The sequence below is a fragment of the Canis lupus genome, chromosome 24 (assembly GCF_048164855.1).
Source record: "Canis lupus baileyi chromosome 24, mCanLup2.hap1, whole genome shotgun sequence".
NCBI lineage: Eukaryota > Metazoa > Chordata > Mammalia > Carnivora > Canidae > Canis > Canis lupus.
In genome coordinates, this window is record NC_132861.1 from 38,557,932 (window position 1) to 38,571,016 (window position 13,085).

At 46.9% G+C, this 13,085-nt stretch overlaps 1 protein-coding gene across 3 annotated transcripts in view; it reads left to right on the forward strand.

The window, feature by feature from the left end:
* The window catches only part of LZTS1 (leucine zipper tumor suppressor 1), a 51,338-nt gene that overhangs the window by 24,442 nt on the left and 13,811 nt on the right, over positions 1-13,085 (forward strand). The window contains exon 2 of one of the 3 annotated variants that reach the window (XM_072796384.1): positions 9,704-9,834. The exons of the other annotated variants lie outside the window; for them this stretch is intronic. The gene's annotated coding sequence lies outside the window, so the exon portion shown is untranslated. The remainder of the gene's footprint in view (positions 1-9,703; positions 9,835-13,085) is intronic. 3 annotated transcript variants of the gene reach the window in all.

A 13,085-nucleotide genomic window follows, 5' to 3' on the forward strand; every position in this document is an offset into this window, starting at 1 on the left:
GATAGACCATTCTCATGAAGTCCTTCTCTGCCATTTGAGAAATTCTGATTTTATTCTTTGGGCAATATAGAAGCCTTGGGAAAGGTTGGAAAAGAGCAAATAACAGGCCTACTAGTATCCCAAGGGAACTATGACAGAAACTTAGACTAAGACAATAGCAGTGGAATTGGAGGGAAATGCTGGTTTTAAGCAAAATCAATAATAAGACAGGACCTGGTGATTGGTCAGGTATAGGGGTGAGAAGAAGGAATAAAGCATTCCAGACTTGATCAAATTTCTTGGGGTCAGATTTCTGGCTTGGTCACAGTTGCACTATTCTCCAAGACTAGGAACCTAGAAGGAGGGACATGACATGCTAGGGGAAGGTGGGTAAAGACAAGGAAGAGAGAATGGTGAATTCCATTTTGAATATGTTGATTTTGAGATGTGGTGGCCCATCCCAGTGAAGATGGCCAGCAGGCAGTTGGATTTTGAGGTTAAGAGCTCAGGAAAGAGGTTTGGCTATGGACACAAATCCAAAAATCATTACCATGTGGATACAGCTATAGCCATGAGAAAGCATGGGCCAACCAGGAACAGAGCATAGGGTCCAGGATGGAACCTGAAGAACACCAATATTTCAGATTGAAAGAGGAAAAGGTGATGGAGGGAAAGGCCAAGGGGATAGGAGGAAAGCTAGGAGATCATAGTATCATGTAAGCTGAGGAAAAAGTATTTCAAAAAGAATGGAGTGGAGAAAAATGAACAAATATTTGAAACAAATATGGAGTGACTGAGAGGTCAAGTTTGAAACTGTTAAAAAGTGTGGGTTGGATTTACCAACATCCCTAGAGAGCATCTCTAGTGTATTGTCAGGGGCAGTTGCCAGGCTTCTGTAGACCAAGGACAAGTGGGAAATGAGCACGTGGCAAGAGTGAGTATGGCTTTCTCTTTCAAGAAGCTATCTGAGAACTGGGGGAAAGGCAGTAATTCCTAGAGAGAAAATGGAGTTCAGGGGCTGCTGTGTGTATTGCTTTTGAGTTGGCAGACTTGTGTGTGTTTAAATGCTCATGAGAGGGAATTATGGAAAATCAAAACTTGGAGAAATAGAAGGAATAGAACATAATTCTTAGTGAGAAACCAATTCTGGAATCAGAACTGGAGAAGGTTGGAGTTGATGGAATCATGCCATGGCTAGAAGGATTAGCCTGATGTGAAAATATTCCAGCCTGTGACAGGCTCAAAAGAGGCAAAAATCACTTCACTTGCAGGTAAGCTTATGAGTTCAGGGAATTGAGGGAGTTTGCTCCCAGTGCTTCTACTTTTCTCTCTATTATAGAGATGAAGTTGCCTTCAGGGAGTAAGATGCAGAGGTGGTACAGGACTTACACATTGGAGAAGGTTTAACAGATTAGACTTAAGAAAAACAAAAGACACCAATAAAAGCCCCAGTTTGCTGGGAGATCTTGATTCTTTAGTGTGGACATTAGAATCCAGGCTCAGAAGGAGTTTGTCATCCATTTAGTTGACAAAAATCACTACTCAGCAATACACAGTAGTAAGCAGAAGAAGACGGGGAGGGCTGGATCCAGGAAAGGGAGAGAGGAAGCAGCACAAGCAAAGGCATGGGGAAGGGGAAGAACTAGATGGACCCCTAAGAGCTGGCAGGGGTGCTAGCAAGGAGGTCACTCTAGATGTCAGATGCAACCCTGAGTGTCCATGACGCTGGGTACTGGGGCCAGTTGGGGAGAGTGCTTAGCTGGTGAAGCTTGTGATAGTGGGAGGTGAGGTGAGAGGCAGATTGAGGTTACATTGCACAGGACCTTGAATGCAAGCCAGACCTGTCATTTTCTGTATTACATGTCTTCTGTATTTCTGTATTACATGTCTGTTCTGCTCACTGCTGTGTCCAGAGAGCCCTGATAGTGACTGCACATAGTAAATGCTCACCAAATACTTGTGAATGTCAGACAGGGGCACAGGTACTTCCAGCAGCTCACCTCCACAGTGGCAGATCTCTCTACTTGTCAAAGTTACTGCTGACACGTGTACTGGGAGGTAACAGTTAGCCGAGCCTGCCCCATCAGGCATTTCAATCCTGCTTTCACTATGCCGGCCCATGACTAAGCTATATGAGGCAATAGATGAGCTCTGACCTTTAAACCCGAGTCCTGGGTTCAAGAATCATTTTTTCTGGCTGTAACTCCCCAAAACTCTGATTATAATACCTGTCCAGGGTTTTTTTTAAGCACAGATGAGATAAGAATCCAATGCAAAGGTGATGGACATGTAAGGTCTCATAGCACCCATGTATCACTGTAGGTAAAGCACCTGGTATGTGGTCCATTTAGCTGGACTTCCTAGTTGCTTCCTGTTCCTTGTTTCTTATAGTTAATGAACACTAAGTGGCTGGAAGGAGGGGATGGGGGCCAAGAGATACCAAAACTTCCTTTCTGACATCCTCATCCACAACCTGGCCCTCGTGGGAAGAAATAATGACTGATACATAGGGTGACCATATGCCTCAGTGTATGTCTCCTGTTCTGGTATTATTGATACTAACACCTCCTTTCACTTTCAAAAGTGTCCAAGTTATATGGTCACCCTACTATAACCTATACTATGTTCACAGTTTCTGTGTTCCCTGGAAAGCTTATGTGGCTTTAGCTAGATACAGACAGAACCAAATCTGTGTGGCAGGTGGGCTAAATAACATGTTTATGCAACATATGTATCTCACTGGCCACAATCATTCCATCTTCTAGTTATACTACCCACAGGGCAGGGAAAAGGAGCCCTATAGCCAGTATGGCAGGATGAGTAGGTATCAAAGGGAGTTCTAATACCTTCTGCTCTTTTCCATGGGCTATAATGTGATGGTTTATAGTAAGCAGGCTGCTCAGGAGCGTCCTTGAAGGATGCTGTGTATAAGGGGGTTGGGGCTAGTCTTCTTTGCTCTGGTTTTGCATTTTGAGAGATCAGCTCAACCTGAGAAGCACCTAAAAGGTTTTTAATGTCTTTGCAACATTACTGGGGCAGAGACAACATTTTATACTCTGGACCCAAACCTTTTAATATCTGGCACTTTCTGACACTCCAGAAGTGCCCTCTACCCTTGCTCTACACTCACCATTAATTTCATAAGCCCTAAGTTGGGAAGATGGAAGTCGAGGAGGAAGCAAAGGAGGGAGCAGGAATGAAGGCAGGAAGATGGTTTTCTCTTACTGAAGGCAGGTAAGGTTTTCCTAAGGCCCTTGGGTAGATAGGAAGATTGACGGGATCAGGAGACAGGGTTCGGGAAAAATGGGAGATTAGAAATTATTCAGATGAAATTTAATTAAAATGCTCACCTACTCAAATTCACAAGGACTTATCCAGCATTTCAGAATAGAAAACGGTTCCTACCCTCAAGGAGCTTACAGTGATAATTCAGGTCAGGCTATGATTAATACAATGATAGAATACAAAGAGAATACCACAACAGCAGTTCTCAAACTTCAGTTTCCTCTGGAAGGCCATTAAAACACAGATCTTTGGTCCCCAGACATCAAGATTGCAATGGCCTGAGAATGTGCATTTCTGACAAGGTTCCTGATAAAGCTGTTGCTAGTGATATGGGGGCCACACTTTGAGAACCATTGCCAAAGAAGATCTAGAGATTTGCATACCTCCAATTTATGTGGGAAGCTCTACAGAGGAGGCAACATTTGAGGTGGGCCTTGAAAGATAAATAGGGTTTAAGACATTAAATGATGATAGCTGATAGTTATTGAGTGCTTATGATAAGCTGGGTGCTGAGTCTAAGTGCTCTACTTGCATTTTTCTCTTAATCCTCAGAGATAGTAGATGAGGACAGTAATGAGGGACTTAGGGGCAGCCATGGGCCAACCCTATAGAATCCCTAGGCTTTGGAGAGAGGTTAATTATCTTACTTTCAGGATCCGAGGGGAAAGCAGGTGCCAGGAGGGCAGAGAGATTGCCTGATGCTCACTAGAGCCTTCTTTGCAAGATGTGAGGCTTCAAGTTCACTGACAGGAACACACCCTGGAACAGGAAGTGGGGAGGGTGAGAAGTCAGGGCAGAGGTGACACAGAAGTCAAAATTCCCCAGCCAGACACATCCAGTAGTACTGGGAGAACATTAACTTGGGAATGGTTACAGGATTCCCATGTTGTGCACACAGATCCTAACAGGCAGACAGCTGAGCACATACAAACACATTCAAGTGCACATGGGCAACTCCAAATCCCCAAAGCCACAGTTGTTAAAGGACCAGGTTGAACTCATCAAGCCACTCAAGGTCATTTCTAGCATCCAGAGTCAGGAAACTGAGCTTGACCCTCTGCCAGGGCTTCCCCAATTCCAATCCCTTTCTGAGTACCAAAACCTTCCAGGTATCTTCCCTGCCCCCTACTACATGCTCATATATACATATATGATATACTCATTGGGTATAAAAGCCAGTCTGTGGTGAGGATGAGGGGAAAGGGGAGGGGGGAAGGGGAGCTTCTTTAGGACAAGCACTCACCACGTGCTCCCCCCACCTTATCCACCCTCTATCCTTCTCTCATACTTCCCTACCTTCTGGAAGAGTCATTGCCTTCTGTTATAAAATCTTCCTGTTCTATTCCCCAAATGGTGCTCTCTCCCAGGGGTCTTGTATATGAAACAGGCTTCCTACTTACTGCTTCTTTCTACTCCGTCTTGCTACCCACTGTTTCTTGTCACACCCTCACACCAACCAAACTCATGAAGTACAATTTTCTACTGATTTTCTGTGGAAAGATACTGCTTATCACCTGACCTCAGTTCCTGTTTATGGCTGGTGATGCTACATGAAGTCACAGGTTGCTGGTATATGGGGTGGAGGATTTGATTTCATCTTTGGTCTGACTCTTTTGATCTGAGCATTTTGAAGGAGTTTCTCTCACCATAGAATAATTCCACTCCAACCCTTTCTTTTCTCCTGTTTAACAAAGATATAAGTGGGAAAAATACCAGCTAGGGAGCCAGGAAGCCAAGTGTCTAGCCCCAGCCTTACTGTGTGGCTTTGAACAAATAACCCAACCTCTTTGGGCATCCGTAGCCTCTTACTGTGGAACAATGATGCAGCACCCCAGGGCTTTAACATTTTTTTTCCCTTCCGCTCTTCCACCTATGGTCTGATACCAACTTGTTTCTCATCCTGATTGCCCTGGAACTCCTGCCCCCTTAGGATGGGTTTCATGAATAGGTAGAGTAATTAGAATTGAGTAATTGTCTCTGTGACCCTTAAAGCCCTCTCATTGTTCAGGTGGCCCTTTCCCTCCCTGGCTCCTGGGATGAAATAGAGGTAGCTCGCCTTGTCTTATTTTCCTCTGACCAAGGAACTTGATCTGGAGAATGAAGAGAACCACAGGAAGGAGCTGAGGATAGGAAGAGTCAGATATTTGGTGAGGTGGAGCCACAAAGGCATTCCACAGAGTCAAAATCCTGAGGGAACTTGAAACCTCTCCTATTCAATTCAAGATGCAGGATTGTCTGATTTGCCAAAGGCTAACCAGGTGCCAACTTTGGTACCTGGACCAGGGAAGTCATGTAGCTAACAGTGCTGCCACACACCCCCTTTCTTAAACCATGGCCCGCATTGCTAATTTATTACAGATTCTTCCCTATTGAACCTGAACTTGACCTTTAGACAACCACAAAGATGACAAATAGGCAAAACCTGTTTAAATCACTGTCCAAGACCCTATTGGTTCTGCCCATCAGTCCCTTAGATGCAGATCTATCTTCATTTTTTTTCTCAGTGCTTTATTTTTTTTTAAGCATTTTATTTATTTATGAGAGACAGAGAGAGGCAGAGACACAGGCAGAGAGAGAGGCAGGCTCCATGCAGGGAGCCCGATGTGGGACTCGATCCCAGGTCTCCAAGATCACGTCCTGGGCCGAAGGCAGGGCTAAACCGTGGACCCACCAGGGCTGCCCCAGGCCTATCTTCAAATCCACCTTTCTGGGAGGTGCCCAGCTCAAGTGTACATTCTAGGGTGGTAAGGGTTTGGCAGGAAGGGGTGCTGCCTGACTCCTGCTTTCTAGTCTCCAAAGTCCTAAGTGGTCCTGGGTTCCTTCTGTCTGACCAGGTGAGTTGGGAAAGAGCCTAGGAAGTCTCCCAGACCTCCTCTGGATATCCCACCCACTCTCTCCTTTAAGATCTGAGTCACTGTCCTTTGGATGCTGCCCCCTTCACCAGGAGGAGAAGTGGCTCTCTTCCCTGGGTGCTGCCCAGCTCACAAAAGCCCTTGGGCCCAGTGGCACCTGAGTCATGAATGTGGATGAGGCCTGCCTTCTGCTTTCTCACAGAGGAGCAGCTGCTGCACTGAAAGCAGTGGGGTTACATTTGCATGAGCTTTGCATGTAACTGTGGCTTTATTTTTGGAAGAGAGAAGGGCAGGTTGGGATCCGTGGGTAATCGTGTTCCTGAGGAGAAATGTCAATCATCAGCGCTAAGACACAAGCTGCCCACCGGGATGGAGGATGGCTCCGCCACAGCTGAAAGCTGACGACCTGCACACAAAAGGCTGCCAGGGAGAAAGGCTTTTGATTCCTCCAGAGCAGTGGGAAGCAGAATTGCTTCCGATTGTTCACCCCGATGGAATGACTCAGCCCGCCAGTGATTTCCCTTTCACTTTCTGCCTTTTCACAGACCCAAGTGCACTTAATTGAGAGCTGCGTGGGCCTCTGCTCCCAACCCTCGGGCCACATGCTCCCCCTCAGACCTCAGCCACTCCTCACTGCCCACACTCCCCCACCCTCTTCCTCCTCCATTCTCGCCTCCTTTTCATTCACCCCTTCACTCCGAAAATATGTACTGAGCTTTGCACATGGAGCCCTCCAGGCATCAGCCAACCAAACTTGGGGGGGTGGGTTGCAAGCTGAGCTGAGCTGATTAACCTGCCCCAGCACCTGCCCCAGCCCCAGCCCCTGCCCCTGCCCCTCACCTGGAGCAGCAAATGGGAGGAGAGGTCAAGGACAGGAATACAAACACTGGAATTCTAGATAAGAAAGGCTGAATCAGGCAGTGTACTAGGGGGAGGAACAGAGGGTCAGGGGAGAGTCATCTTGAAAGGGGAGTCAATTAACTCTGGGCACGTGGCCCATTTAGCCCCAGAGAGACCTCTGCCTGGATGCTGGCTAGGGGCCCACCCACCAGCCCGGTGGAGCCCCCGCCCCCCTCCGCCCCCTCCAGCCCCAGCTGACAGATGCCACAGGGCTGCTCTCACATCTCTGCAAGGCCCAGCTGCCTTCCTGGAGGCCGGAGGCAGGTCTGGCTGCCGCAAGTCCCTCTGAAGCCAGCCGTGCCTGCCACAGGGTGATGCGGGTGGGAGTGGGGGGTGGTAATCTTTCCCTAAAGACCTGCTTTTTAATTTTTTTTTTTATTTGAATGTAGCTCACACACAATGTTACATTAGTTTCAGGTGTGCAATATAGCGACTTGACAAGTTTATCTATACTCACCACAAGTATAGCTACCATCTGTCACCAAACACTGCGATTATAATATCATTGACTATATTCCTCTGATGTGCCTTTTATTCCCATGACTTAATTCATTCCATAACTGGAAGCCCGTGTCTTCGCCCATTTTGCCCATCCCCCTCTCCCCTCTGGCAACCCTTAGTTTGTTCTCTGTATTTATAGGTAAAGACTTGTTCTTTTTTTTTTTTTTTAAGACTTGCTCTCTTAACTTCAAGACATGTGAGCTCTAGTTCTAGCATCTTTCTATACTGACTTATAATTTCACAAGCACTTGCTTTAAAAATCCATCCCATATATACCATTTTTCTTACTGGGGCCAAGCATTATCAACTATGTAATTTCATTTATCCTGTGAATACCTGCTCTGTGAGTTAGGTATCAACTGTGCTCATCTGACACCTAAGGAAATAGAGATGCCAAAAGGTTAAGTCTCCTGCTGGATGATGGAACAGACCCATTGATCTGTGATCCTTTGTTGAGGGCCTAATGCAATAATGCCAGTAGAACATACACCATGTAGGGGGCCTAATGAGTGCTATCTGATGGTTTCTCCTATGAACCCATGACTGTGAAGGCACAGGTCCTGTCTTTGAGGACTTTGCTTAAAGGAGCAAAGAAGTCCTAGCAGGTAAGTCCAGAAAGTGAACAGTTTGTGTATCTCAGAGCTGGGGTGAGGGAGAACTAGAAGTAGAAAGCTTTCCTGGCTTCCCACCAAGCATCTTTCCATTATAGGACTCTCCCCGAGAACAGCAGTTCTGTACACTTTGGGACTGTCAACACCATGCAGACAGAGAAGCAGGAGGGAAGACTATGCAGACAATGCCAGTAACAGGGTAACCTGACAGCCCAGTCAGCATCTTCGGCCAAGGTGTCTGGTGTGTGCGTGTGTAGGGGGGTGTCTTAGCTCAGGCTGCTATAACGAAATACCACACACTGGGGGGGCTAACAACAGATGTTTATTTCCCACAGTTCTGGAGACTGGGAAGTCCAGGATCAAGGTGCTGGCAGATTAGGTCTCTGGTGAGAGCTCTCTTTCTGGCTCGCAGATGGCTGCCTTCTTGTTGTATCCTCACTTGGCAGGGAGAGAGAGAATGAGAACAAATGCACAGAGCAAGCTCTCTGGTCTTTTCTTGTGAGGGCACCAATCCCATCATACGGGCCCTATCCTCATGCTCATCAAAACCTAATTACTTCCTAATACCATCAGTCACATCGGGGGTTAGGGCTTCAACATGATTTTTATGGGGGACACAAAGCTTCAGTCTGTAACAGGCAGACGATAGAGTTGAGAACTTTTACCTCACTTCTATACAAAAGAAAAACAAAAAAAAGAAAAAGCACTCATGTGCTAGGGGTAGAGAGAGCTGGTTCCAATTCAGCAAACTCCTGCCAGTCCCTCCTGTGTTTTCAGTTAAACCGGTGCTGCTTTTTATATTCTTTTTATTTAGGTGTACCTGTCTTGTCTCTCAACCGGATCCATAAAAACAGGCACTGCCTTATAGTTCTTTGTCTTGGCCAGAAACTTTGAACAGGACAGGAACGTGAAGGATAGGGTAAATTTGCTTTGCCCCAACTGACTGGTTGACTTAAAGTCTAAGAGGTGGAAATTTGGATTGAAACCAGATTTGGATTCTGTTTTTATAGACTTGGCTTCCTACTTTACTACCTGTTGTGGGACCTCAGATTAAGTCACATACCTTCCCCGCGCTTCACCTTCCCCTCCACAGGCTCACTCAGCAAATCCTTGTGTTCCCTGTGAGCTGATTTTAATTAAAAACATGTATTGAGCACCTACTGTATTCTTAGCAATCTGCTCAATACCGTGTGGGATACAAAGAAGCTTCAGTCCAACCTGCCTTCAAGCAAGTTTAAAGATAACTGTTCATCTCTGAAAGATTAAATAATGCAGGAGCCGTCACTGGCCCTTGAAGGCCGAGTGCCTAGTGAGCTAAGCACTGAGTAGCAACCGTGGGCCCAGTAGAGAGGCTGCTTGTGGTCTGCAAGTCTTCCTGTGGGGCCATACCAGTCAGGCCTGAAAGAGGGCCATGGTGTTCCTTCGAAAGGAAGCTGTGGTTTGACTACCAGGTCAGTTTCCTTGTGAGAGGCCTTGTCTCTCCTCTTCTCAGCACCCAACACGATGCTTGGCACGTGGTCCACCTTGAGGGACAATGTAAATGAATAGTAGTGTGAAGTTCTGCAACTTCCACAGATGGAACTGAACATGAGGATGCAGACCATGGTTCAAACTTATCCTAGACTGGTGACACCCCATCAAAAGGAAGGAAGCAGATACAAGCAGAGCTCGGGCCCCAGATCATCAGCCAGCAGCCATTCCTGGAGGTAGGTCAGCTCTCTCATGTGTGGCTGGGGCCCAGGTGGAGCCTAGAGTGGTTTCCTCTGCCTTCTCAGTCACTGTACCCACTGAATGATCATCTTTGAATGGTGCACCACTGCCAACCTGTGTAATTCCGTCCTGTGGGAATCCCATTTGATTCAGGCAGCCTTGCACACACACATACACTCTCCACAGCCCCTCTTTACACATGTGGCCCCAATAGAGCCCCACCCCCAATCTGGAAAATGGAACCCAGTTGGCCCTATTCAATTCGTAAAATGCAAAGGATACTAGTTTTGAGTCCAGGACTCGTGATGTGACCTAGGCAAGTCCCTTTCCTGCTCTGGGCTTCTGGGTAGCCTCTCTGTAGTAAAGGAGTTAGGGTAGAGGATCTCTGAGCTCCTGCTATCTCCAGCATTATGGAATTTTGACCAAGGAAGATGCTGCCCTTATTGATCAGACTGCCTCAGAGCAGGGAGGCCCTTCATCACCTGCAGCAGGATGATCTCTCTGTTTGGTCAAAACTCCTTTACCCCACCCTGCCACAGGGCTGCTGCCTCTCACCTCTGCTCTGCCAGTGGCACCCTCTTATTAATAACAGCAGTACGTGGGGCACCTGGGTGGCTCAGTCAGTAAGCATCTGCCTTCAGCTCAGGTCACGATCCCAGGGTCCTGGGATTGGGCCCTGCATGGGGCTCCCTGTTCAATGGGGAGCCTGCTTCTCCCTCTCCCTCTGCCCTCCGCCCCACCCCCACTCATGCACGAGTGTGCACACACTGTCTTTCACAAACAAATAAATAAAATCTTAAAAAAAAAATAACAGCAATGCACCCTCCCCCACCCAAGGGTAATATGGTGAGGTGTGATTTAGGGTCTCTGTGTCTCGCTTACTACCCTCTTGTGATGTATTGGCCAATAAGTGTCTCAGATGTCAGCTCTCCTAAAAACAAGACATCTAAGAGAAAAGAAATCCTAGAAAAATTCCCACCCATGTGGAGAAGTAGTTCTATACAAGAGGATTTATCAACAAAATGGGAACATCTGAGTAGGGAGCAATGAATGAAATACAGTGAGATTCTACCACACAGCAGGTAAAAGAAGGAACATGAACTGGTCCCAAATATAACATGTTAAATAAAATAATCAAGCTCGCAGAATGATACATACAGCAGGAGGCCATTTATATAAAGTGAAAAAGCAAAGCAGTACATATATAGTATTATTATATGTTAAGAATGTTTAATGATTAAAAAATGTACACATGAAATCCATGATAGGGAATCCCCTGGGGAGAGAGAGATGAGAGAGAGAGGAGAAAGGAAGAGGTAATGGGGATTTTAACTTTGAGATGTTTTATTAAAGCAAGTAGCATTTTAACAATTGTCAATTCTGAACACATTACTTAGATTATTTTTATAGTATTTCAGTATTTTACAAACGGATTGAAATTAAAGTTGGATAGACGAAGAAGACTCTAAGAGCCGCATGTCAGGTCCCCAAGCAAGCACTGGTGAGAAACCTTGCCTGGGGGGAACCTTGTTCATCACAATCCAGGTGGCTGCCCTCTCCAGTGCCTGCTGCCCTTCACCTTATGACCTTCTTCGAAGCAATTCCAAAGAAGGAACTGTTCAAGTTTTAGGAAACAGGGTTGCAGGACCCTAGAGTCTGAGCGTGGGAGGGTAGGTGGAGGAGGGTGGGTACACTGAGGTGATATAACAGAATTTCTATAGTTTCACTTCCTTTCCTTGCTCCCATCTCCCCAGACCCTCCCAGAAAAGTAGGACCCTACTTTTCCTCCAGGGTTTCTCCTCCCCATCCCTGGAAGCAAGGAGTCATTAGTTAAGTCAGGAATTTAAGACCAAACTATTTGTTCCTTCCCAGTCTTCAGTGAGCTCTGGGCTTTGGCATCTCAGCAGGGGGTGCCAGGCAGCATGTGGAGATGCCCCAGAGCAGGGCAGTGGGTTCCTGCTGGGCCTTCCTGCAGGACCACTCCCTGGACAGTGACTGGGAGGGGAGGAGAGACAGGCAGGGGTGAAGGAGGGAGAGAAGGTGGGAGAAGGAGGGAAAATAACCCTTCTGGAGGCTGAGCACACTGATCTTGTGAGTGACTTCTCCAGACAGGGTGAGGGGACAGGGGAAGGAGGGTGTAGATCCTCTCTCTTCCCAGGCCAGAAGTCTGGATTTGTGTAGGCAACGCCAGAGATGTTTCTCCTCGGGGTTTGGGATAGGAGGGTGAGTAGTATTCCTTGTCACCAGAGAGACCGCTTTACAACTCCATGTCTCGACCTCCATATTCCATAAAGGGGATGGGAGAGATTTGCTACTCTGGCATGAGCCCTGGTTTCCTTTGGGAAGGAGAGTGCAAAATGGAGTGAGGGAGGGGCAACTGTTTAGGGAGTAGAAGTAGCTCAAAAGGGAGAGCTTCCCAGGATTCCAAGGTCTTTCTGGTCCTGTTGTACATAGCAGCTAGATTGAGGGCAGGCAGGGGGTGGGGTCAAGTAGAGGATGGAGAGATCTGGCCTGGTACTGGGCGGGGGGGAAGTCTCCTGAATTCTCTGGGGCCAAATTTTGAGACGTATAGGCTAGGGTGTCCCCTTTTCTACCAGATGTTCTTGGTTATTCTTTTCTTTTCTTCCCTTCTCTTAAGCCTGGAGTCTAATTCTCGCTTGACTCTTTCTGGAAAGTCAGTAGGAGAACATGCAGGAGAGAAGGTCATTATGACACAGTGAGAGGTTCTGTGGCTCTTTCATTTTTCCTCTCTTGTCCTCTTCTCTCTTTTTTTTTTTTTCCCTTCTTGAATCTCCAGGATCTGCGTGATTACTTATTTTCACCCCAAGTATGTATAATAGTCTGGGCCAGTAGGGATTTGTTCCCAGGAATATAAATGTGCCCCTTTACTTTGTCCTTCCTGAGTGTATAGATAGCAAGCCTGGCAGGGGTGGGTAGATGGGAAGACCTAGGGTTTGGGAACTCAGTGGGATCATAGCCACATTTTCTGTGATGCTCTCTCCAAGTTGAAAGCAGAACAAGTCTAGACACTTAAAGGTAATTAATTCAGCTTCAAGTGGATCTGGGGATAATCTCAAACTTCAAAGCTCCTCTGTGTGTCAGGATCTAGGAAGCAGAGAACAGAGGATCTGGGGCTACAGGACAGGAATGCACTCAGAGGCCCAGAGGCCCTATCCTGCACCCACTCCTCTCCTGTGCTCCCTGGCATCATTTGTCTTCCTCCTCTCAATCCTCTAGAGCCTAACAC